This window comes from Lathyrus oleraceus, chromosome 1 (assembly GCF_024323335.1).
Source record: "Lathyrus oleraceus cultivar Zhongwan6 chromosome 1, CAAS_Psat_ZW6_1.0, whole genome shotgun sequence".
NCBI lineage: Eukaryota > Viridiplantae > Streptophyta > Magnoliopsida > Fabales > Fabaceae > Lathyrus > Lathyrus oleraceus.
The window spans coordinates 307,371,197-307,397,956 of record NC_066579.1 but is presented as its reverse complement, the minus strand read 5'-3'; the positions used below and the strand labels follow the sequence as shown (position 1 = coordinate 307,397,956).

The following is a 26,760-nucleotide window of genomic DNA, read 5'->3' as shown; positions in this document are numbered from 1 at the left end:
GTTAACGATCAACTGATACAATAACATAAATGAAAGTGGTAAACTCATTACATATTTACGGGAATGGGGGTACATTTTATCGGATGTGAATACAACACAATAATTAAATCCAAGGGACTCGAAATGAAATAAAAAAATTGAACTACATGATTTAGCGTTATGCTAAGAAATCGTAAGGCGATTCATGTAGAAATCACCATATTTAAGGTCAATCAACAAAACTTTATGCGATAAAGCAATTTCTGAAGTTAAAATGAATTTTTAGCTTCGAAATTGCAAGACATCTATAAAAAATTGATCGGAACAAATAAATTGAATCTTTCTATTTAACAATTTAAATAATTTAATTAATTCAATAAATAATAATAACCATGATAGTAAACAATTAAAGTTATAATAATAAAAATAATGGTAAGTAATAATAAAAATAAATAAATAACAATAAAAATAACTAATCAAATAAATATTAATAATATAAAAATTATAATACCAATAATATTTAATAATAGTAAATAGATACAAACAATAATCAACAATAAAATTAACAATAATAAACAAATTAATAGTTAGTGGTTACGATAACAATTAATAACTAAAAAATTATAACTATAATAATAAATAATGATAACTAAGAATAATAATAAAATAACAATAATAATAATAATAATAATAATAATAATAATAAAGAAAATAATAGTATTGAACAAAAAAAATAATGATAATCATAATCAATACTGTGAATAATAATCACTAATAATAATAATAGTTATAAATATAATAACAATAAATAACACAAAATAAATAGATAAATAAATAAAATAAAAAGGCGGGGAGATTAATACGGCAGAGAGATAAAATTAAAATTAAAAAAAACACCTCCTACCATGCGACACATGGCAGACATGAAGAGGGTTTTAAAAAATCTCTTTTCCTCTTCTCCTTCCCCTTTATCTTTCAGCAACAACAACATCATATTATTTCTTCACTTTTTCTATTTTTTCTATTTAAAAAAAAAAACAAGAATTTTTTTCCAATTTCAAGAACAACAACAATAATAAAAAGAATAAAATAAGTGTATCAAACTCTCTCTTCGCTCACCGTCTCAACACTCATCGGTAGTGGTGGTTGCGTCGAATTTGGCCAACGGCGCGGTGAAGTGATGCTCAGTCAGTTAAGCCTCGTTTCCGGTGGCCGTCGAAGTTACGAGTAGGTGTTTGGAGTTTTTTTTTTGTTGAAGATTGTTGGTTATTTGTTGGAGTTTAGAGAGTGAAATACTTTAAGATCTTTGGATGGTGAGTAAGGAGAAAGAAGATGATGGTTGAATATGGTTTATTTGTGTTGGAAGACGATGATAATGAAAGATGGAGGTGATGATGATGATGACAGTTGTTGTTGCTCATGTTTTTAACATTTTTTTTTGTTTTTGGTGTATGAAGTGGGTGTAAATGGTTTATGTAGTGTATGATATATGGTTGGAAGAAAAAAACATATGGTGTGTTGTGGGAGCATGAAGAAGAAAATAAAATGGTTTATGGTGGTTGAAAAATAGAGAGATTTTTCTGGAGTTGAAAACAATAGTTGTTTGCTTCAATATTCAGAAAAAGAGTTTGTGACAAAAGGAGAACTTGGAGGTACTATGTTTTTTTATAGAAAATGAAAATGGTCTTCTACTTATATTTTGTTATACTTTTCTCTGGGGAAAATTGAAATAGATAGATGACAACGATATAAGCGGTGTATGTTATTGGTGAGAGAGGATCCAATTTCCTTTTTACTAAAATTCTCTTATTATTTTTTCTATGCACTTTTCTAAGCTTTTCCTTGATATCTTTCTTCTATAAAAAATAGAGAGTATCATAATATGATATGATGTTTTTCTTGGCTCCTCACCCATTTTTAAGAAGAGTCACTCACACGTCTCCCCCAAAGTCTTTTGTCAGCTTTTCTTGTACTACGTCGTGTGGGAGTAATTAGTGGTCCTTTCTCCAATTTTTCTTATTTTTTAAATGAATAAAAGGACCCTCTAGATATTTTAAAAGATGACAGGAGTTAAATTATACAAACCAAATAAAAAATATATTATTCAAATAATCAAAATTGATTTGAAAATATATAAAAAATATATATTTTATTATTTCGATCATTCAAATAAATGATTCAAGACGATTAAAATCTGACAAAAAATGCTCGAAAATTAAAATGAAAAACACTCAAATGACCAACGTGAAACAAACTTCTGGAAAATAGACAGGTTTTGATCAAATTTTAAAATAAAAAAATAAAAAATTATCAGTTGAAAGGCTCAGGCGGACAAAAAATGCGATTGAAAAAGTAGTCAAAAAATAAAAATGAGCACACCAAGTTAAACTACGCAAACCGTAGATTAAGAAAACTGACGTCTTCAAGCTCAAATTTGAAAAAATTTGCCCTCTAATTCGACGTACAGTTAAGAAACGATGAGACCAGTCTGTCTGTAGATCCGAAAAATTAACCTGGCTGAAATTTCAAGCACTATGCAAAACAAAATGTATGTTGTGACAAGTAATAAAATGCAAATGTTTGGTGAATGTACTGATCCAATGACTAAATAAATACAAACAAATAATGGACGCAAATGAATCTCCCTTGGACCATTTGCTTCTCATTCTCAAACACAAACAAAACTCTATACATATCCATACAATGGCAACACTCTTGATTATCACCCTCTAAACCTTGGAAACAAGATGCAACCGAATAAATTATGCACTGAGGTCGAGAAATCAAGTCTTTCGACTTCTGAATCAACATATGACTTAATGAATATTATCAAGATCAGATAAAATGCCATAACTCCTAACTTTTTATATAAACTCTGATAAATTATTTTTAACTAATGAAATGCACAACAAAATGGATTGGTTCATGCTATGCTGATGCGAGTGAAAAGCTCACGATAAAATTTAGGGTATGACAGCTGCCCCTATTTAAACATCTTTAACCAGAGGATATGAAGAACTTTTGTCTTCAAATCTTCATGGTGAAAGATAGTTTAAATACCAAAATAGACCCAAATTTTGCCCTTCTATGCGAAAGAAAGATATTGTTGTGATTATGAAAGAATGCACGGGGATGAAGAAATACTCTTGATTTCTTAATCAACAAATGGTAATACGAATGAATGCGAACGAGATTTAGGAAATGCTCTTGATTTCCTAATCGATGGATGATATGGATGCAATGTAAGTTAAGAAGTACTCCTGACTTCTTAGAGATGAATAATTTAAGAAATACTGTTGATCTCTTAATCATCATATGATTGAATGAAATGAAAATGAATTAAGAAATACTCTTGATTTCTTAAAGGTATGCAAGTTAAGAAGTACTTTTGACTTCTTAAAGATGAATGGTATGAGTTAAGAAGTACTCTTGATTTCTTAATCATGAGAATGCAGATGAATTAAGAAATACTCTTGATTCCTTAATCATAAACATAAATGAGATGAGAAATGCTATTGATTTCTCAGATGATATGCAAATGAGTTAAGAAATACTCTTGACTTCTTAATCATGAATGTAAATGAATTGAGAAATGCTCTTGATTTCTCAGATGATATGCATATGAATTAAGAAAAACTCTTGATTCCTTAGTCATGAATGTAAATGAATTATGTATGAGTTAAGAAATTCTCTTGATTTGTTAATCAGGAATGTAAATGTAGTGAGAAATGCTATTGATTTCTCATATGCTATTCAAATAACTGGGGTTTTAGAGAATCGTGTTCAGTTGCTCTTAACTGATGATAGATCTCTAGGATGGATTTGTTACAAAGTGATTGTTTTACTGTTCTTCAGACGTTCTACGTTGAAGGAAGACACTCCTGAGGAAATAAATGATCATATTCAGCTGCTCTTGGCTAAAGATATCATATTCAATAAATCTTGGCTAAAACTATTGCATTCAACTGCTATTGGTTGAAGCAAAACAAACATAAATAAAGCGATGTTCAGTTGCTCTTGACTGAAACCACTACATTCAACTGCTCTTGGTTGAAGCAAAACTGTAAAATAAAATAGTATTCAACTGTTCTTGGATGAAACTAACGCATTCAACTGCTCTTGGTTGAAGCAAATTTCTGGAAAATAAAATAGTATCCAGGTACTCTTGGTTGAAACTAATGCATTCAACTTCTTTTGGTTGAAGCAAACTGCTGGAAAATAAAATAGTATTCAACTGCTGTCGGTTGAAAGTAATGCATTCAACTACTCTTGGTTGAAGCAAACTGATGGAAAATAAAATAGTATTCAGCTACTCTTGGCTGAAACTAATGCATTCAACTGCTCTTGGTTGAAGCAAACAGCTGGAAAATAAAATAGTATTCAGCTGTTCTGGGCTGAAACTAATGCATTCAACCGCTATTGGTTGATACAAACTGCTAGAAAATAAAATAGTATTCAACTGCTCTTGGCTGAAACTAATGCATTCAACTGCTTTTGGTTGAAGCAAACTGCTGGAAAATAAAATGGTATTCAGCTACTCTTGGCTGAAACTAACGCATTCAATTGCTCTTGGTTGAAGCAAACTGCTGGAAAATAAAATAGTATTCAATTGCTCTTGGCTGGAACTAATGCATTCAACTGCTCTTGGTTGAAGCAAATTGCTGGAAAATAAAATAGTATTCAGCTGCTCTTGGTTGAAACTAATGCATTCAATTGCTCTTGGTTGAAGCAAATTGCACTCAACTGCTCTTGGTTGAAGCAAAACTGTAAAATAAAATGGTGTTCAGCTGCTCTCAATGAACCAACTGCATTCAAACCGATGTTGTTTGATGCAAAACTAGACAAAAAATGGTGTCCAACTGCTCTTGGCTGTAACACCTCAAAATTTGCCCTCCTCTCTTGGGACTAGCTTAACATATTACATATCATTTTTAGGTCATTAGGCATTGCATATTGCATATCATGTGGTTACATTGTGCAAGCCATTCTCACAAGTCTTGATCAGAAGATAGGAGGTCATGTGCAAGCTAGGGTTTCATTGGACTGGTCATTAATCATCTGAGGATGTGGAGGTCCAAATTAGGGTTTTGTGATTCTCAAGGAGATTGGTCTTCATCTTGTCTGAAAGGATACATCATCATCATGGGATATCATCATAAAATTCAAGTGTTGGAGCATATTCCTTGAGATTAGGGTTTTGACCACTGGTCAACCCTAATCAGTTGCATTGGGCCAATCAGGGCATGATCAGGAGATGGGGTCTATGATGGATATGGGGATCATCCCATGGTTTTATTGAGATTATTGAGGCTAGGGTTTCACCCTTGAGCCATTTCATCACAAGATTGGAGCTCAGTTTGATCTATGCATTGCCAAATTCATCTATCAGTTGAAAAAGTCAACTGTGGTCAACTGTGCTTGATTTTATGGATTTGGAGGTGGGAGAGAGTTGGATACACTTCATTCATGTTGGAACAAGTGTTATTTGACATGTCAAAGCTCAAGAATGGAGAAAATCAAGTCAGAACAAAAATTGCCAAAAATAGAAAGTGACTTGTAATGGAAGTTTCCAAAAATGGAAAGTTTTTGACCTCAAAATTACATGTCCAAGGAAGCTTCAAATGAAAATTTGTTCAACATGAAAGTTGTAGATCTTGGTCTCACCTTTCCAAAAAGTCCAAGAACTTGAAATTCCCATGCATGGTTGGCAAGTTATGGTCCATTCAATTTCAAAAATGACCCATAATCAAAGTGGCATAACTTTCACATGGAGTGTCCAAATGGGATGATCTTTTTATGAGCAAACTCCATTTGACATGTACTTTCATGGTGCATAATTGGAATTCATCAAAAATGGTCAATGCAAAAGGTCAATTTTCAAGTGCACAATTAAAAATCCAGGGGCAAAATGGTCCAAGTTGAGAAATAATGAGAATTTTGGCATGGGGATTTTTGCAACACCTCACATTTGCCAATTAGAGATGGTTTCAATTGTCATAAACTTTCAAAGTCCATTATTTGACTAAGTCATTTTGGAATTGTACTTGGAAATGCATTTTGTGGCATGACATGGTGAAAATGAAAACTACAAAACCAATTGCCATGAGACAAGTTGCAACACATCACAAATGGAATTTGGAGAGTGTGTGAGCTGTCATACAGCTGTCACAGAGCCCTATGTGAAAAGTTCATTTTGCCCTTGTTTAGTAAAATGCATTTTTGCTAATCACATTTCATTTTGGTTAATTCATGATTAAGAGTGTGATTAAGTGGAAGTATAAGAGCTTAATTGTAACTGAATTTGATCAAGAATCACAAATCTCAAGAACCTAACTGTTTTTCCCTCCATTTTCTCCCAAATTCATCAAAAACCTTCATCACTTTTTTGACAAAATCTTCACCAATTCTCAATCATTTGGAGAAATTCTTTTTGATTCAATCTCCATAAGCCATAAGCTTGGACTGTTTTGACAATTTGGAGCCAAAAAGCATTGGAATCGCAACTGTTCATCCTTGGTGCAACAATGGCAATTGGCAATTTCTTCCACTAGAAGCAATTTCGAGCGAACCTAACATCTCCAGTCAACATCCTGAAGCTTCTCTTGCATCTGTTTTGGATCAACACGCGCCAAGGCTTCAAGATTCATCACTGCTCCATTCAAGGTACCTAAAATCGAATCTCATGGTTTCTTGAATTGTGATATGCTTATTGTAGTTCATCCAACATAGATCAACATGCTAGGTTCAGTTTTTGATTTGGTGAACTGCTGAAGAAGTAATCGTGATTTTTAGTTTTGATGTTGTTTCTTTAAATGCTCGATCCGGATTATGTAGTGAGAATTAGGCAATTTAGGTTACATATTTGTGATCCACGCACTTAGACCTTTCCAATGACTATAGGCTTGTGAATTTTCATGGAGTTTGGATGTTCATGTGTTCTTGAACCTTGCTGGGAAATTGATGATGATTTCTGGAAAAAAGGATCGTTTGATCCGTTCATTTGCAATGCCATTTTTAAATCTTGTTTGCCGCGCAAATTGGACGAATGACACGCTGACACCACATTAGTGAAACGCCTGCGTTTTGGCATGGCTGGTGATAATAACGAAAATGCCACTGGACCTTAATAATTTCATTTTAATTCATTAACATCTTAAATAATTATTCACAAAAATTAATAAAACTTAGAAAAATCATAAAAAATTAGTTATTAATCCAAAAATAGTGAGACTTTTTTTGATAGATCCCAAATTCTCTGTAGTTTTTTATAGGCATGGTAACATAAGTTGTGCTTGGAGAAATGTTGACCTGGCCTATTGATCTTTGACTTGTGTATATTTTTTGCATGTTTTGCAAAATTCATCATGAAATGCTCATACATTTAAAGAAATGATTGAAATTTTTTGAGCTTATTCTGGACATGTTGATGGTGATTTCCATGTAGAGTTTGTGAATTTTGGATAATTGGTTGATTAGATATGAATTTTTGGATTAAGGTGTGACAATTTGTGTCACACCAAGCTAGGTCAACTTCATGAATTTATTTGCATGACCTATGATTGTTGGATTGGATTGAAATTTTGCATGAATGATCATTGATGTATTGAGATAACATGTGAATTGTTCTGGATTTTTCTATGGCATTTTCAAATTGATTGATAATTTTCTTCACTGTATGCTCATTTGGTAACATTGTGTGACACATGTTTGTATATTGTTTGTGAAATTCTCATATGGTTTTGGATGAAGATGAAATTTGGTATGCTGATTGTAGACACATTATAGGACATCATAGTTTTGGTCCCATTCATTTCTAATATGTTGTCACTGTTTTGTGAATTTTTGAAGTGAATGCATGTGTTGGTGCTATGAATTGGCTTGAATAATTGTGTCTGGATTTCTTGATTTTCATTGACCTAGTTCCTTTTGTCCAATTGAGCTGAAAATTGACATGCTATACCTTGAATATGTCCTGTTTAGGTGTGAATTATTTGAGGATTTTTGGAATTGTTTTGGTATGCTTTTGAGTGAAGTAGTTCTGTTTGGTCTTTTGGTATTGCAAATTGCATGATTAAGGTTAAATTGTGCATGAAATGATAATGGTGATTGATATGAGCATGGGACCAATTGCATTTGCTTTTGAATTGTTTTAAGTTGATTTTGGATTGGTTTTACTTGCTGTTTAGATTTTTTTCTCCCTTTTGGACCCTAGGCTTGGCCTAGTGGTCTAGTTTCTCACATTTGGTTTGACTTTTCAGGATGAAAGGCAAAAAGCTTAAGGAGATAAATGCAAGTTGCAAAAATTGAATTTGTTTGATGTTGTCTACTAACTTGACTTTGTTTTGTAGGTTGTGAAGCTTGAGCTTGAGCTTATAGCTTGCACTTGTGTGCATTAACTTGTGTTGCATTGTACAGATTAACTGATTAACAATTTACTGTTTACTGTTTGTCTGTCTGAGTACTGATGATACTTGATTGATTTCAGGTACATTAAGTTGCTTACAGTTCTTTAAGAACTTGCTTGCTGCTGCTTGGTTTTTAAACCACTTGAGGTAGGACTTCTATTCTTCATGTAGTCTGGAAGACCTGGCCTGTTACTTGGCCAGGCAACTGTCTGAAGTCCTCCTTAAGAGGCGATGTTTGTGGTTGTTTACATTTGTGCCAAGCAGGTAAAGACCTCTATGAGGCAATTGGTGGATCAAAGGGATATGCAATCTATCCCCCACTATTCTGTGAGTCGTCCCTCTGCTCACACGGCTGTGTGTTGATGCATTGGGACACAAACCCAAGATCCTGTGCTGTTGCACAATCGAGTCAGGGTCTTTGAGTGTAGAAGGGTCCCTCCATTCTGGACCCACGCTCCTTTGTCTAAAGCTCTCCCTGGTCAGGGATAAGAGCTGTGAAGTCTAATCTTCACTCACCTTTCATCTGCTTCACCTTAGCCTCGCAATGGCAAGGTTAAGAGCGAACACTACCCATTTACAGATGACTTGCCTCGGCAGTCAAACCCATTGTTTGAGCCTCACTTGATTGGTTATAGTGTGTGCTTTGTGAATATTTGTTTGCTCTGTTTGCTTGTATGCTTGTATGCTTGCTTTCTTCCTGGATAGGATTAGCTTGCAGTTGTGCAAGTAGGTAGAAACCTCAACGTAGGGCAATGATGCATGACAACACTAGGCTCGAGTCCAGCTCCCTGGTAGTGTGTCTTCCCTTGGTTTCTGGCTAGTTTTTCTTTCCCTTGAGGGGGAACTACATCGCCCTGATCCTTGTTCCAGACGAGGTATGTAGGCAGGAGGTCGTGCGAGACCTCTTCGGGCACTTTTTTTCCTTTTTGTGTGTGTTGTTTGACAAGTGCTAGGCTCGAGTCCCCGACTCCTTAGCATGTTGTTGTTTGTTTGTGTTTGTTTGGTTCGGAAGCTGACGTAATTCCATCGAGTGGTTGTCGGGTTCCCTGTTTGCCTGTGGGTGTGTGTGTCTTGTTTGGCGTGCGTGAGCCGAACTACGGCAGCTCTGATTCTCGTTCCAGACGAGATACGTAGGCATAGGATGCGACGTCCTATCGAGCTCTCTTCCTTTTAACCCCACCTGTATTGTCTTCGGTGCGTGTGTGTGTGTGGTGTTTTAGCAACCTTTTCTTTTCTTAGAGCGTGGATCCCGTCGAGTACGACGGACGTGAGGGGTGCTAATACCTTCCCCTTGCGTAACCGACTCCCTTACCCTTTCTCTTTGGTCGCGAGACCATTTCCTTTCCAGGTTTCTCTGAGCGTTTCCTTTCCCTATTTTGGGATAAATAACGCGCAGTGGCGGCTCTGTGCTGTTTTTTTTTGTTTCAGCCCGCCGGTTGTTTTTTCGCGGATGCGACAGCTGGCGACTCTGCTGGGGAATTACAAGATGTTGACCTGTGCTGGTCCATCTTCCCTAAGCGAGTCTTTCCTAGCGTTCTAGGATAGTTTAGGTTGCTTGTTTTGCTTTATTTATTGCATTTATTATTTCTAACTGTGTATATATTTGCATAAATATTTGCGTGCATCATACTATCATGTTGTTGTCGTCCTCTGTGCAGGTGGTTCCTCTGTTGGGGTGGGTGTTCTGAGTGGGGCTAAAACCCAGGCCCGAGTATACACCTAGGATTAGTATGGTCTCATGTTGCCTCCTTCATGTTAGGTCAATATGTGCCTGGCAGCATGATGTACCACAAGTCGGACGAGGTTCATTTGATAGTGCTCTCCTCTGTGGGGTACTCCACTTTGGTTGAGTTACTTCATCTGAACTGTTGACTCTGGTGACCGATCATTTCCCGGATCTTTGGTTTAGACGATCTTAAGAGAGCTACAATGGCACACCCGAAAGGGCAAACCCATTGAGTATCTTTGCCCGATTGTCGAGACTATTATCCGCCTTAGGGTGACCTGATTAGAATTTACCTGTGAGGGGAGGGTGATTCTTTCAGATGCATGTTCAGATGGTGACTCAGATGGTGACTAATGGTTCAGTTGATCAGAGTCCTATTTATAAGTCAGATTTATGGCCATTTATTGTCGTGACGCCGGAGTGCTGTCCGTGGTATTTATCAGTGGGGATCCGTTTATTTCAGGATTCCCCGGGCCGATTCTATTAGTGGGGATCCGTTTATTTCAGGATTCCCCGGGCCGATTCAGATGACTGTGGGTATCTGATCAGAGATTGTTTGGTGATGATGATGATGATGTATCTGCCTTCCGTTTATTTCGGAATCTCAAGTTGGATTTGTGGTTACATTTCCTCAGATGGTTGTGATCGGTTCAGAGATCAGGGTTGTGATTCAGAGCAATAAATGATCAGATGACTTGGAGGATGGCCCAGTGCATTGCATACATCTGCATCATTCTCATTTTGCATTCATCTGCACCAAACTTATGTCTAGCCATATGGGGAGTATTATTGATTGAGAATCTGGTTGAGAGACATCTTGAATTTCAGAATGTGGATGTCAAAATATTATCCGTCTTGATGAAACCAGAATCAAAGGACGGAATCTTCCTCATATGGATAGATGTTGCATTCATGCATATTAACCCATTTGCTGTTTTGTAGGTGTCAACCGGTGCGCATAGCTCGTTTGCTCAGATATCCTGCTGGGGGGCAACAAATTCAAATTGATGGATTCTCCCAACGCCGACATCCTCGAACTGAAAGAGATGGTGAGGGATTTGTTCAGTGTTGTGCAAGGGCTTGCCTTGGGGCAGAAAGCCATGGCCGAGAGATTGGAAAGGATTGAGGGCTGGATGATCAAGGAGAAAGTTCAGGGAAAGGCTCTGTCATCCGAAGTAACAAATCCCTCTGGCTCTGTAGTGAAGAAATCCCTTGACAGTGGTCAGCCCAAGAAGAAGGTTGAATCAGGTGGTGCGCAGACTAAAAGAGAATGCGGTAAGGATCGTTACCACCCTTATGCTGCCACCGTAACCATTCCTGTTGGTGATTCATCTGCACCACAGCGGCAACAGTCACCTCAACAGAGGACACAAAGAGTTGGGGGCCAAGTAAGAAGAAGGACGACAGACCGTCATTTCAATAAGCCGCCCGTGACTTACGCCTCTCTGTTTAAGAGGTTGAAGGATCTTGGATTGGTGCAGCCGAGGATGTTGACTCTGTTGAAACCTGATCAGAGGCTTGCCAGTTATGATGAGAATGTCAGGTGTGAGTTCCATGCAGGGGCACCCGGACATCATGTTGAGGATTGCAAAGCTTTTAAGCATGTGGTCCAAGACTTGGTAGATTCTAAGGCAATCAACTTTGCACCGACGACAGATGATAGTGCTAACCCCGCGACAAGGCATGGTCCTGTAAAAGTGAAAATGATGTCGAAGGACAAGAAAGGGGTAGAGGTGACTGAGAAGGATCAGTTAAGAATGCCCATGTCTGTGGTCCCAAAACGCCCGACGAAAAATGGAGCTTTCCCTCGTGTTGATGATTGTTGTGCGGCCATCGCTACAAAGGGGTGTGTAGTAATTGGGGAATCGGTCCAGAGAATGATGAAAGTAGAAATGGACGATGTAAGGTGTAAAGCACCCAGTCTGGCAATTGAAACTATCAAGGTGAAAAATGCCGTTGGTGTTGAGAAAGAGAAAAAGCCGTCCATTTCTTCTTACAAACAGGCGGTGGAAGTGATGAGAAATGGAGGGATCCCAGGTTGGGGACAGATCATAGGCATTGTGGTAAAGGCGGATATGTTTGGGATTGGTTATCATCCAAGTCAAGACTCGTCTGAGCAGAACAGAGGACGTCGTCTGTCGTTCACCTTTGTCAGTGCTGGAATGCTAGATTCAGATCACGCCTATGCAGTGAGTGAAGAGATTGACAGTAACCGCGAGCTGGAATCGTGGATAAAATCGTGCGTACTAGGAGGCTGGAAGGCTTAAAAAGATCAACACTGTCACTCGTCCGGAAGAGTAATATTTCTTGTTTTCAGTTCTTATCTGCATGAAAGCCATACGTTTTGCCCGAAACGTATTGGTTCATTGTAAGGGCCACCTCATGTCATATTTTGCAACATTTCTGCATCATTAATAAATGGATGTTTTTCAGTCAAAAAACGGTGTTCCCTGTTTTTCATTTATTTTTGCAGTTTAAAAACAAATAAAAATGGCAATGTTTATTTTCATTTTCCTCTTTTTTTGATATGTCTCGGTCCGAATTCAAAAATAATTCTCCGGATCTCATTGACAACAATTTGGTTACACCTCATATGACTTCGACAATCCGATCTATCATGCCGAAGAAGAAGGCGAAGAAGATTGTGATCTACTGGAATTAGCCAGGTTGTTGAAACAAGAGGAGAAGGTGATTCAGCCGCACGTGAAGCGGGTTGAGGTTGTTATTCCAAGCACCGCCGAGGTCAAAAAGGGGATGAAAAATGAGGCCGCTTCAGAGGCAAGTCAAGAGAAGATTGGCAGTGTTGCTGAAAGAGTATGTCGATACCTTCACCTGGTCATGTCAGGATATGCCAGGGTCGGATACCGATGTCGTTGCTCACAAGATACCATGGAAAGGAGACTGTCCTCTAAAGAAGCAGAACGCCAATGCCTGTATCAGAGAGCCATGGTGACTTTGTTTCATGATATGATTCATCATGAAATTGAATGCTATGTTGATCACATGATAACAAAGTCCCATACAGAAGTGGGGCATCTGGCTGACCGGGGCAAGTCGGTTGACTGGTTGAGACAATTCAGACTGAGGTTGAATTCGAATGAGTGCACTATCAGAGTGCGGTCCGGTAAGATGTTGGGGTTCATTGTAAGGGAGGAATCGAGGTTCATCCTGCAAAAAAAAAAAAAATAACAAGAAAAAAAAAGAACAATAAGAGAAACGCCTGAACCGAGAAAGAAAAAGAGAGGTTCGCGGTTTCTTAGAAAGATTGAACTACCTGTCATGGTTCACATCTCATCTAACAGCCACGTGTGAACCGATAGTCAAGCTGTTGAAAAAAAAGATCAAACGGTCAGGCGAAATAATGATTGCCAAGGGGCATTGAAAGATAAAAGAAAAGTTGCAAGAACCTCTGATTCCGATGTCTCCTGTGGAAGGGACGACCATCAAATTTTGTACTTGACAGCCTCGAGGGGTCTACGAGGTGTATTGGGGCAGCATGACGAGTCTTGTCGAAAAGAGCATGCAATTTACCTTAGCAAAAAGTTTGTCGACTGTGAAACAATACATTCACTGTTCGAGAAAACTTGATGTACTTTGGCATAGGCTGCTCGCCGACTGAGACAGTATATGCTGGTTCATGCCACTTTGTGGATGTCCAAGATGGATCCGATCAAGTATGTGTTTGAGAAGCCATCATGGACCGGACGGGTTGCGAGAAAGAAAAAGAATGTTGACTGATTTAGGATACTCTCAGAAAGCAATCAAGGGGTGTAGTGTCTGATTACATCGCTCCGCAACCCATTGAGGATTATCGACTGATGAGGTTTGAATTCCCTGATGAGGACATCTCGAGGTGCTCTGATCGAAAGATTGAGAGTAACCGATCCCGGAGGAGGGGCCTGACCCCGAATCCGAACGGATTCTGATGTCTGATGGGGAGGTTAAGGTGAATAAGCTTTTGTTGTCCGGATAATATTTGAGTGCACCGATGGTGTGATGGAGTATGAAGCTTGTATCCTGGGTATTGAACGGCGGTACGTACATCTACTGGGGGAACTCCTTTCTCATTGGTATATGGAATGGAGGCTGTATTACCTGTTGAGGTCCAGATTCTCTCTTTAAGAGTCCTGATGGACGTGAAATTGCAAGAGGCTGAATGGGTAAGGACCCGATACGAAGAGTTGAGCCTGATTGAGGAAAAGAGGCTAGCAGCCATCTGTCATGGGCAGTTATACCAGCAACGGATGAAGCGTGCTTTTGACAAGAAGGTGCGACCTCGGGTATATCACGTGGGTGATATGGTGCTGAAAAGGATCCTTCCTCCTCAAAACGATCGAAGGGGCAAATGGACACCCAATTATGAAGGTCCATTCGTGGTCAAGAAGGTTTTCTCTGGCGGAGCCTTGTTGCTAACGACCATGGATGGCGAGGATTTTCCATCCCCTGTGAATGCGGACGCAGTTAAAAATACTTCGTGTAAAGAGACCCGCTGGATGAAAAGAATAAAATAGTCCAGGCAAGAATGGGCATCCCGGCGAACCAAAAACAGAAAGAAAGGTTCAGGCAAAAGTTAGGGATAAAATGAAAAATGTACACCCGGCAAGTCGAAAACCTGAAAAGGCGACTTGGGCAAAAAGGGGTATCCCGATGGACTGAAAACCCGAGAGGGCGGTCCAGGCAAAAGAGGGATTGAAACGAACAACTGCGTCCCGCATGATCGTTTGCGCTTTAGTTAAAGCATCATGGATAATACCCGGTGGGGATCAGTCAGAAACGTCTTGTTCAGAAGGCAGAAAGCACGGAGAGTCTGAGGACATATGGGGTGTAACCGAGTTGGAACTCGATGAGATCATGGGTTTCACATTGCCATTAGGATAGATTTTTTCCTTTTGTGTGCAGTTACCTCTTTTCAGGAATTGCTTCCTTTGTATTGCTCATTTGAGCCACACTTTTCCAATCAATAAAATGCATATTCAGTCAAATAATTTTGTTTTTGTTTTTCATTACCGCTTTGATTACAAAAACATCCGATTATTGTGATAAAGAATCTTGCATTTTAAGACATAAAGGTCCCTTCCGATGCATGTTTATAAGATTGAAAGCTTGAAATCTTATTCGGAAGGTTGAGTGACCCAAGTGTTGAAATCTTGACACGCCTGGGGCACGGTTTTATCTAACGATCTGTTTTGCAGGTGCTGTTAGTTATTTTCACTCACTTGCAGGTTGTGATGTGGAAGCTTTTGATAAAAGAAATCCCCATGGAGTCTAATCAGGGACGAATGAATGTGAAGGAATGACGAAGAGACGTTGAGACGTACGACGATCCTTGATGATAATCAAGAAGACTCTTCAAAATCGGAAGATTGGAAAGTCTGTAGAAATTCCCGCGGGGTCCAATCAGGGACGAATGAATGGGTAGAGAGGCGACGAGAGATGTCCGACGACCTTTGGAATTAATCAAGAAGACTCTTCAAAGTCCGAAGATTGAAAAGTCTGTATAGTCCCCAGGAGTTCGCTCTTCGTCGAGCGCGGAGCAATTGGGAGTACAAGATGATGGAGCAGAAAAGGTCCAGACGAGTCTGGGAGTTCTCAAAAGTGGAAAGCTGATATGAGTTTGGGAGGTGGATATCGTGGTTCGACGAGTCGACGGGTGTTCTGTACCAACTTTTCTCATTTCCCAGCTAGGTCCCCAAGCAGGATTAGAGGACCAAATCCCCTGCAGATACGAGGTCTGTGGTTCCCAGCCGAGTCAGGATGGTTATCCCCGGCAGGTAAACGGTGTTTCCTCAGCAGCCAGGCCTGAAGGTTGCTATTCCCCGAGTGGAGCGGGTTTCAATGAAATATATCTCCAGCAGTGTTCATCCTATCAGTGGATTGGACGAGTTTCCGTAGCAGACGGATATTTGCATCCCCAGCTGGGTTGATTCTATCTATGGATTGCATGGGTAATCCCAGCGGAGTGGCATTCGTTTCCCTAGCAGGGTCAGGATGGTTATCCCCAGCAGGTTTCAGATCGATGCTTTCCCAGTCGACGGGCCGGGAGGAGGCTGTTTCCCAGCAGAGTATCTGTGAGCATTTCCCCAGTGAAGTCGTCAGGTATCTGTAAGGGGTCCCCAAAGCAGAGTCGGGATTGATATCCCCAGCAAGTCAAAGGTTGTTGTATCCCCACAGAGTGTTGGTGGTTCTTATCCCCAGCAGTTTCCCGAGCGGGTTGGGTGCAAAGGAGGTTCTTCCCCAGCAAGGATTACCTTTTCCCAGCAGCAGTGCTTATTCCCCAGCGGGGTGGAGATCGGAGTATTGACGAGTTCCTCAGCAGAGTGTCTCGTGCTCCTCAGCAGAATCCCTTGAGGGGGACGTTTTTATGCATTCATCATGTAAATAAGCATAGCATATTGCATAGAAAAAATAATAAATCGCGTAGCATTTCCATAATTATGGAACATTACGCAGAAAAAGATCATGCATCATTGTTGCAAGCATAGAGCTAGTCTCAAGCTGTGGTTATCGTTTGAGAGGCGGTTTCGACAGAAGTTGGAAGATGTTACTCTGATGGGTTTAGCATCATGATGTCAGATCAGCATTGTTCCCCAGTAGTGCGATATTGGAGGAAATGTTTCCGTCGGACAGAGATGGAAATAAAATCAGAGAAATGTTACCCAATCAGCGCGACTCGAGCCGTGGTTACCGCTTGAGATTTGGTTTTCCCAGACAGTGAAGACGATACTCCGAGGAGTTCAGCATTGTGAGTTTGGAGCAACAGTATTTCCCAGTCATCAGTAAGTGTCTGGTCAAGTTTTCTTTGGTGTCAGTAAACATCATCATTCGATGTCCAGTAAACGTCGAGTTATTTCCCAGTCATTGTTTAATGTCTGATCGATCCTTGTTTGATGTCAAGTAAACATCCTTGTTTGATGTCCTGTCCACATCATTGTTTGATGTCCTGTCAACATCCTTGTTTGATGTCCTGTCAACATCCTTGTTTGATGTCCTGTCCACATCATTGTTTGATGTCCTGTCAACATCCTTGTTTGATGTCCTGTCAACATCCTTGTTCGATGTCCTGTCAACATCATTGTTTGATGTCCTGTCAACATCCTTGTTCGATGTCCTGTAAACATCATTGTTCGATGTCCTGTCAACATCATTGTTCGATGTCCTGTCAACATCATTGTTCGATGTCCTGTCAACATCATTGTTCGATGTCCTGTCAACATCATTGTTTGATGCTTGTAAACATCATCGTTCGATGTCCAGTAAATGTCGAGTTTTCTCCCAGTCATTGTTTAATGTCTGGTCGAGTTTCTTTGGTGTCTGTAAACATCATCGTTCGATGTCCAGTAAACATCGAGTTTCTTCCCAGTCAGTCAGTGTCTGGTCGAAAGTGTTACTCTGAGGAGTTCAGCATCACGACGTCAGATCAGCAATGTTCCCCAGTAGTGCGATATTGGAGGAAATGTTTCCGTCGGACAGAGATGGAAATAATATCAGAAGACGTTACGCGATCAGCGCGATTCCGGGGTTCAAATGGAGAAAAGGAGATGCTGAGGCATTTTCTGGGGTTCAAATGGAGATTGGAGTTGAAGATTATGTCCGGGATGAGGTCCTTAGGATTTTCTTCTGTTCATGTGTCACCTTAGACTTTGGCGGATGCCAATGGAGGTCGTTATAGGTGTCTTCTGAGGAAGAGATACACATGCTACCTTCCTTTGTGAAGGTGTAACCTCTGACATGTCGCCCTCAGAGTGGTGTTGGTGTTATTTCCGGCGTTGCCAGCGGAATTATCACAAGAAGTTGGAGAACGGGGTTCAATCGGAGAAAGGGAAATGTTGAGGCATTTTCTGGAGATGGGGTTCAAATGGAGAAAGGGAAATGTTGAGGCATTTTCTGGAGAACGGGGTTCACAATGGCGATCGCAAGTTATCGTCAGGCGACTGGGGTTCAAACTGGAGAATGGGGTTCATTATTTGGCAAACAGGAGGATGGGGTTCAAATGCGGTGATTTGAGGATCATTTGCGCAGAGAAAATTTCGGGGTTCAAGAAAAGCATAAAATCAAAAAAAGAAATAATCCCGAGCGGATATGGTGTTCAGGCCATGGTTATCCTGGCGTTACCATTTATTTTGGTATCCAGGTCGACGTTGTTGTTTCGGTGATTAGGCCGACTTTCTCCGTTCCGGACGGATTCTTTCAGAAGATTGCTTCTTCGCCGATCCTGACAGGAATTGTTAATTATTTGCCCATCAGAGTGCAAATTGTTCGTCTGTTCTTGGTATTCAATCACTCTTCATCCTGATCATCTGAAAGCCGAGGCTATTCATATCGACAGGTTCACAGTGGATTGAATAGGGGCAGCTGTAACACCTCAAAATTTGCCCTCCTCTCTTGGGACCAGCTTAACATATTACATATCATTTTTAGGTCATTAGGCATTGCATATTGCATATCATGTGGTTACATTGTGCAAGTCATTCTCACAAGTCTTGATCAGAAGATAGGAGGTCATGTGCAAGCTAGGGTTTCATTGGACTGGTCATTAATCATCTGAGGATGTGGAGGTCCAAATTAGGGTTTTGTGATTCTCAAGGAGATTGGTCTTCATCTTGTCTGAAAGGATACATCATCATCATGGGATATCATCAGAAAATTCAAGTGTTGGAGCATATTCCTTGAGATTAGGGTTTTGACCACTGGTCAACCCTAATCAGTTGCATTGGGCCAATCAGGGCATGATCAGGAGATGGGGTCTATGATGGATATGGGGATCATACCATGGTTTTATTGAGATTATTGAGGCTAGGGTTTCACCCTTGAGCCATTTCATCACAAGATTGGAGCTCAGTTTGATCTATGCATTGCCAAATTCATCTATCAGTTGAAAAAGTCAACTGTGGTCAACTGTGCTTGATTTTATGGATTTGGAGGTGGGAGAGAGTTGGATACACTTCATTCATGTTGGAACAAGTGTTATTTGACATGTCAAAGCTCAAGAATGGAGAAAATCAAGTCAGAACAAAAATTGCCAAAAATAGAAAGTGACTTGTAATGGAAGTTTCCAAAAATGGAAAGTTTTTGACCTCAAAATTACATGTCCAAGGAAGCTTCAAATGAAAATTTGTTCAACATGAAAGTTGTAGATCTTGGTCTCACCTTTCCAAAAAGTCCAAGAACTTGAAATTCCCATGCATGGTTGGCAAGTTATGGTCCATTCAATTTCAAAAATGACCCATAATCAAAGTGGCATAACTTTCACATGGAGTGTCCAAATGGGATGATCTTTTTATGAGCAAACTCCATTTGACATGTACTTTCATGGTGCATAATCGGAATTCATCAAAAATGGTCAATGCAAAAGGTCAATTTTCAAGTGCACAATTAAAAATCCAGGGGCAAAATGGTCCAAGTTGAGAAATAATGAGAATTTTGGCATGGGGATTTTTGCAACACCTCACATTTGCCAATTAGAGATGGTTTCAATTGTCATAAACTTTCAAAGTCCATTATTTGACTAAGTCATTTTGGAATTGTACTTGGAAATGCATTTTGTGGCATGACATGGTGAAAATGAAAACTACAAAACCAATTGCCATGAGACAAGTTGCAACACATCACAAATGGAATTTGGAGAGTGTGTGAGCTGTCATACAGCTGTCACAGAGCCCTATGTGAAAAGTCCATTTTGCCCTTGTTTAGTAAAATGCATTTTTGCTAATCACATTTCATTTTGGTTAATTCATGATTAAGAGTGTGATTAAGTGGAAGTATAAGAGCTTAATTGTAACTGAATTTGATCAAGAATCACAAATCTCAAGAACCTAACTGTTTTTCCCTCCATTTTCTCCCAAATTCATCAAAAACCTTCATCACTTTTTTGACAAAATCTTCACCAATTCTCAATCATTTGGAGAAATTCTTTTTGATTCAATCTCCATAAGCCATAAGCTTGGACTGTTTTGACAATTTGGAGCCAAAAAGCATTGGAATCGCAACTGTTCATCCTTGGTGCAACAATGGCAATTGGCAATTTCTTCCACTAGAAGCAATTTCGAGCGAACCTAACATCTCCAGTCAACATCCTGAAGCTTCTCTTGCATCTGTTTTGGATCAACACGCGCCAAGGCTTCAAGATTCATCACTGCTCCATTCAAGGTACCTAAAATCGAATCTCATGGTTTCTTGAATTGTGATATGCTTATTGTAGTTCATCCAACGTAGATCAACATGCTAGGTTCAGTTTTTGATTTGGTGAACTGCTGAAGAAGTAATCGTGATTTTTAGTTTTGATGTTGTTTCTTTAAATGCTCGATCCGGATTATGTAGTGAGAATTAGGCAATTTAGGTTACATATTTGTGATCCACGCACTTAGACCTTTCCAATGACTATAGGCTTGTGAATTTTCATGGAGTTTGGATGTTCATGTGTTCTTGAACCTTGCTGGGAAATTGATGATGATTTCTGGAAAAAAGGATCGTTTGATCCGTTCATTTGCAATGCCATTTTTAAATCTTGTTTGCCGCGCAAATTGGACGAATGACACGCTGACACCACATTAGTGAAACGCCTGCGTTTTGGCATGGCTGGTGATAATAACGAAAATGCCACTGGACCTTAATAATTTCATTTTAATTCATTAACATCTTAAATAATTATTCACAAAAATTAATAAAACTTAGAAAAATCATAAAAAATTAGTTATTAATCCAAAAATAGTGAGACTTTTTTTGATAGATCCCAAATTCTCTGTAGTTTTTTATAGGCATGGTAACATAAGTTGTGCTTGGAGAAATGTTGACCTGGCCTATTGATCTTTGACTTGTGTATATTTTTTGCATGTTTTGCAAAATTCATCATGAAATGCTCATACATTTAAAGAAATGATTGAAATTTTTTGAGCTTATTCTGGACATGTTGATGGTGATTTCCATGTAGAGTTTGTGAATTTTGGATACTTGGTTGATTAGATATGAATTTTTGGATTAAGGTGTGACAATTTGTGTCACACCAAGCTAGGTCAACTTCATGAATTTATTTGCATGACCTATGATTGTTGGATTGGATTGAAATTTTGCATGAATGATCATTGATGTGTTGAGATAACATGTGAATTGTTCTGGATTTTTCTATGGCATTTTCAAATTGATTGATAATTTTCTTCACTGTATGCTCATTTGGTAACATTGTGTGACACATGTTTGTATATTGTTTGTGAAATTCTCATATGGTTTTGGATGAAGATGAAATTTGGTATGCTGATTGTAGACACATTATAGGACATCATAGTTTTGGTCCAATTCATTTCTAATATGTTGTCACTGTTTTGTGAATTTTTGAAGTGAATGCATGTGTTGGTGCTATGAATTGGCTTGAATAATTGTGTCTGGATTTCTTGATTTTCATTGACCTAGTTCCTTTTGTCCAATTGAGCTGAAAATTGACATGCTATACCTTGAATATGTCCTGTTTAGGTGTGAATTATTTGAGGATTTTTGGAATTGTTTTGGTATGCTTTTGAGTGAAGTAGTTCTGTTTGGTCTTTTGGTATTGCAAATTGCATGATTAAGGTTAAATTGTGCATGAAATGATAATGGTGATTGATATGAGCATGGGACCAATTGCATTTGCTTTTGAATTGTTTTAAGTTGATTTTGGATTGGTTTTACTTGCTGTTTAGATTTTTTTCTCCCTTTTGGACCCTAGGCTTGGCCTAGTGGTCTAGTTTCTCACATTTGGTTTGACTTTTCAGGATGAAAGGCAAAAAGCTTAAGGAGATAAATGCAAGTTGCAAAAATTGAATTTGTTTGATGTTGTCTACTAACTTGACTTTGTTTTGTAGGTTGTGAAGCTTGAGCTTGAGCTTATAGCTTGCACTTGTGTGCATTAACTTGTGTTGCATTGTACAGATTAACTGATTAACAATTTACTGTTTACTGTTTGTCTGTCTGAGTACTGATGATACGTGATTGATTTCAGGTACATTAAGTTGCTTACAGTTCTTTAAGAACTTGCTTGCTGCTGCTTGGTTTTTAAACCACTTGAGGTAGGACTTCTATTCTTCATGTAGTCTGGAAGACCTGGCCTGTTACTTGGCCAGGCAACTGTCTGAAGTCCTCCTTAAGAGGCGATGTTTGTGGTTGTTTACATTTGTGCCAAGCAGGTAAAGACCTCTATGAGGCAATTGGTGGATCAAAGGGATATGCAATCTATCCCCCACTATTCTGTGAGTCGTCCTCTGCTCACACGGCTGTGTGTTGATGCATTGGGACACAAACCCAAGATCCTGTGTTGTTGCACAATCGAGTCAGGGTCTTTGAGCGTAGAAGGGTCCCTCCATTCTGGACCCACGCTCCTTTGTCTAAAGCTCTCCCTGGTCAGGGATAAGAGCTGTGAAGTCTAATCTTCACTCACCTTTCATCTGCTTCACCTTAGCCTCGCAATGGCAAGTGTCGCATCTTAAAAAATACGATTCCTCGCGATGGTCGCGGAAATATTTATATTCGAACAGAGTCGCCACGGAACTTTATTTATCCCAATAAAGGGATAGGAAAATATCGATAAAACCTTTAGGAAATAGAATAATGGTCGTCGCAACCATATTCGGGTTCGGGAGTGGATTACGTAAGAGGAAGGTATTAGCACCCCTTACGTCCGTTGTACTCAACGGGAACCTTTTAGTTTTAATGTGCGTTTCGAGTGTTAATTTATGTTTGTTTGTTATCTTCAGGTTATTAAAAATAGAAATGGATGAGAACCTCAGAAAGGGAAAGGGGAGGTTTTTTATTAGTGTGCTCGCGAAGATACAGCAATCTCCTGCCTACGTATCCTTATGGTATAATAAGGAAATCAGAGCATTCGTAGTTCGGGGAACTACGGTTGGTTGGTGTTTTTTTAATGAACAATTGTTTAGATCGTGTTCTAAAGGCTAAACGTTGGCTTGTCTACTCTCGGCGGAGGCTTAAGCATTGGTTTGTTGTGCGCATTAGAAAGGATTAAATATTGTTCTTTTTGAATTTAGTTTTGGTCACACGAGGGTGACAAATTGGATTAATATGTTGGATGTTTTGGTTGGTTAAGATGTTTTTGGTTGGATGACGATTACTCGGATAGTCGAGTAAGACAACTCGTATCCTAACAATCGGGAAAGAGAATAGAAGACTCTAGACCACTTTCTGTTTCATCTGAATATTTATGAAAATAAGGTTGTATATGGTTGATGTATTTTTAGGATAAACGACAAGTGCTCGAATGACTGAGTAAGACAACTCATATCCAAGCATTTGAGAAGAGGAGTTGAAAGCTCAAAACCATCTCCTTTTTCGTATAGTTTGTTACGAGAATAATTTGATTAAGTTGTACGTTTATGGAAAAATGACAATTGCTCGACTGACCGAGTAAGAGAACTCGTATTCAAACAATTGAGGAGAGAAGTTGAAAACTCAAAGTCATCTCCCTTTTCATTTAGTTCATTATGAAAATACTTTGATTTAATCGGGTTTAGAAGTTTGCAGAGGAACGACAATTATTTGACTGACCAAGTAAGAGAACTTGTATTCAAATAATCGAGGAGAAAAATTGAAGACTCAAAGTTATCTCCCTTTTAGTTTCTTGTTATAAAAGGATTTGATTTATTTCTTCTTAAATGGATTAGAAATGACGACCATTTGACTAACCGAGTAAGAAAACTCGTATTCAAATAATCGAGGAGAGGAGTTGAAAACTCAAAACCATCCCCCTTTTCATTTTCAAATAGAGTGTCGTTTAGAGGTGATTAAGTATTTTAATTTAACTTTCGATGTCGGATCGAGATTTTAAAAAAATTGCATTCTTGTGAATGAATTGAATTTATTTAGTGAATGGTTCATTTAATCGATTAATTAAAACCGAGTAGGTCTCATTGTAAGAAAGCCCAAGAGTAAGCCATGTGAGGTTGATGGCAATGCTTTTACAAGCGATCGACTTACATAGGTGTTTTGAGAAATGGGCTCGACTTTGAATCGAGAAATACGTGATTTATTTTTGAAATTGGTTCGAATGATTTTAGATCGGTGAAATCAACATAATCTTCTCACAGTTATAACATGTCATCCATATGCACTCAAGACTCGGTATAAATAGATAAATACAAAATAATCATGCACATACACTCCACAAAAATAAACAATTATCTAAATTATAAGTGATATTAATAATAATATAATTAATTAATTAAATATTTAGTAGATTATTTGATTAAATAATAAGTAATTGAAAAATGATGATATAACCAAATAATCGCATATTTACCATTAAGTATTAATAATAATAATAATAACAATGTAATTGCATATTTACCATTAAGTATTAATAATAATAATTACAATATATAATTATATAATTTTGAAAGAAAGTAAATAAAATAAAATATTGTTTTTTGTTTGATAGCCATAAAATTCTAATGTATATATTTTATATGTATATAAATAAAAGAAAATTAGTGAATAAATAAAAAATAAAAGAAAATGGGCTAAACAAGGGGAGGCCTAAATCTGGGCGTTACTGAACAAAACGGGGGTTTAAATAGCAAAATGGTATTTGGGCCCATGCAGCAATTCCAAACACCATATAAAAACAGAAATTGAGAGAGAGAGCCTCATTTGCTCCTCTCATTCTCTCTCTTCACTTCTGAAATAAAGTTGCTCTGCAACTTCTTCTTCTTCTCCGTTACTCTCCTCACGGCCAAACCTGCCGGAGAAGACGGTGGCGGCCGGCCAACCGCGGCGGCGCCGCCCTCTTCTCCGGCGACTCTTCACCCCAAACCCAAACTTTAAAACACGAATCCCACTTGTTTTTGGCCGGAGATTTCAAATCCGGCCTCAGTTTTTTCAAAATCCGCTTCAATCAACCGGATCGGCGGTAAGAAAATAAGAGAAAAAAACAAAACTTAAATCTGAATTCGTGATTCAACCTTCAATAGTCACAGTTTGAAGCAATTAATATAGGGGTTTTAATTGTTTTGCAGTAACGAACAAGAAGCGTATGGATTTAAAGCAAGGAAAGGAAAGAAGAATGACTACTTGCCCTGAGTTGCGTCCGGCGACGTGAGCTTTCCGTCGCTTGTAGAGATAAGTTTTTCTCCTCTTTTTAAATCTTTTTCGCCTTCTTCTATTCTTCCTTCTTCTTTTGGGTTTTGAATCCTGTTGTTGTTGCCTGGCTGTCTTGGTCTCTTTGAATGATTATGAGTTAAAATGTTTAAAATTATTTTTTGATCTCTTCCTGGATTCTCGAAAACATCTCTGTTTTGTTGTTTAGGGTTTGAGGTTAATTCTAAAAAACGTGTGTTGTGTTGTTTTGGATTTTTCCAGACTGTTCTTTGTTTTGGTTTGAGGTTAACAGAGAAAAATAATTTGATTATTTTCTCTTGGATTTTTCAAAACGTTTCTTCTGTTTCTTTGGAGTTACTTTGGAGTTAACAGAAAAAAAAATACTTTGACAATTTCTTCTGATTTCATCCAAAAACCGTGTCATTGTTAATTAATTTTATGGTTTATATACATGAATGTTGTGGTTCTGAGATAACTTGTTAAGTTATCCTTTTTCCAGATTTTGTGGGATAATTACCTTATGGACTTAAGGTTGTTGATGTGGATATTGCAAAGTATTTTTTTTGTGTTTCCTTTGATTCACTGTGTAACCAATTAATCTGCTTACTTTATCATTTATTTTTCAGTTTTTTAAGTGCTTATTTGATAAGCTGTTTTTAAATTATGAATTGGTTTTGCAGGTTTGCATAAAGTGAATGGACATTGATTGAAAATTGGTTTGCTTTTGGATTTGGGGCCCCTGTAATTAGGGACTGAAATTGGGCGCTTGGGAATTTCAAGAAGCTTTTGGAAGAGTCTTTTGAAGAGTTGCTTCAAACTGCTGTATTTTACAGCTTATCTCCAACTTTTCAACCTAGCTGTAACAGAACTTTTGGGCATATTATACATTTTAATTTTTAAAAAAAAAAATTATTGTGATAATTATGTAAATACTTTGGATTATTATATAAACTTGGAATTAATTGGAACTTTGGATTATTTGGAATATTATTTGAAATATTATTTGTGCAATTAGTCTATTTTTTTAATATGCAAATTTAATTTGAAACTTCCCTTTTTTTTTTTTTGGAGAACTATGTAACTATTTTTTTGGATTATCAGCAAGATATTTTTATAATTTTAATTTAAGCTTTTTTTGTTATTTATGTGGATACTTTTATTATGTAACATTTGGATTAAATTTTAATTATGTGATTATTTTTTAAACTTTTCAAAATTTAACTCAATATTTATTTATGCTAATCAATTTCAATTTAAAAAAAAAACAACAAATTTCCAACTTAAGTATAATGACTTAATTTTAAAAACAACATATTCCTATTTTAAGTATAATGACTTAATTTAAAAAAAAACAAATTTCTAATTTAAGTATAATGACTTAATTTTAAAACAAATTTCTAATTTAAGTATAATGACTTAATTTTAAAACAAATTTCTAATTTAAGTATATAATGACTTAATTTTAAAAACAAATTTCTATTTTAAGTATAATGACTTAATTTTAAAAACAAATTTCTATTTTAAATATAATGACTTAATTTTAAAAACAAATTTCTATTTCAAGTAGAATGACTT

General features: G+C 37.8%; 1 long non-coding RNA gene across 1 annotated transcript; it reads left to right on the top strand.

The window, feature by feature from the left end:
* The first annotated feature begins 24,714 nt into the window (after positions 1–24,714).
* On the top strand, positions 24,715–26,153 carry LOC127132193 (uncharacterized). The gene is made up of 2 exons (XR_007806633.1): positions 24,715–24,997; positions 25,104–26,153. It is a non-coding gene; the product is annotated as an uncharacterized LOC127132193 (long non-coding RNA).
* Positions 26,154–26,760: the final 607 nt, after the last annotated feature.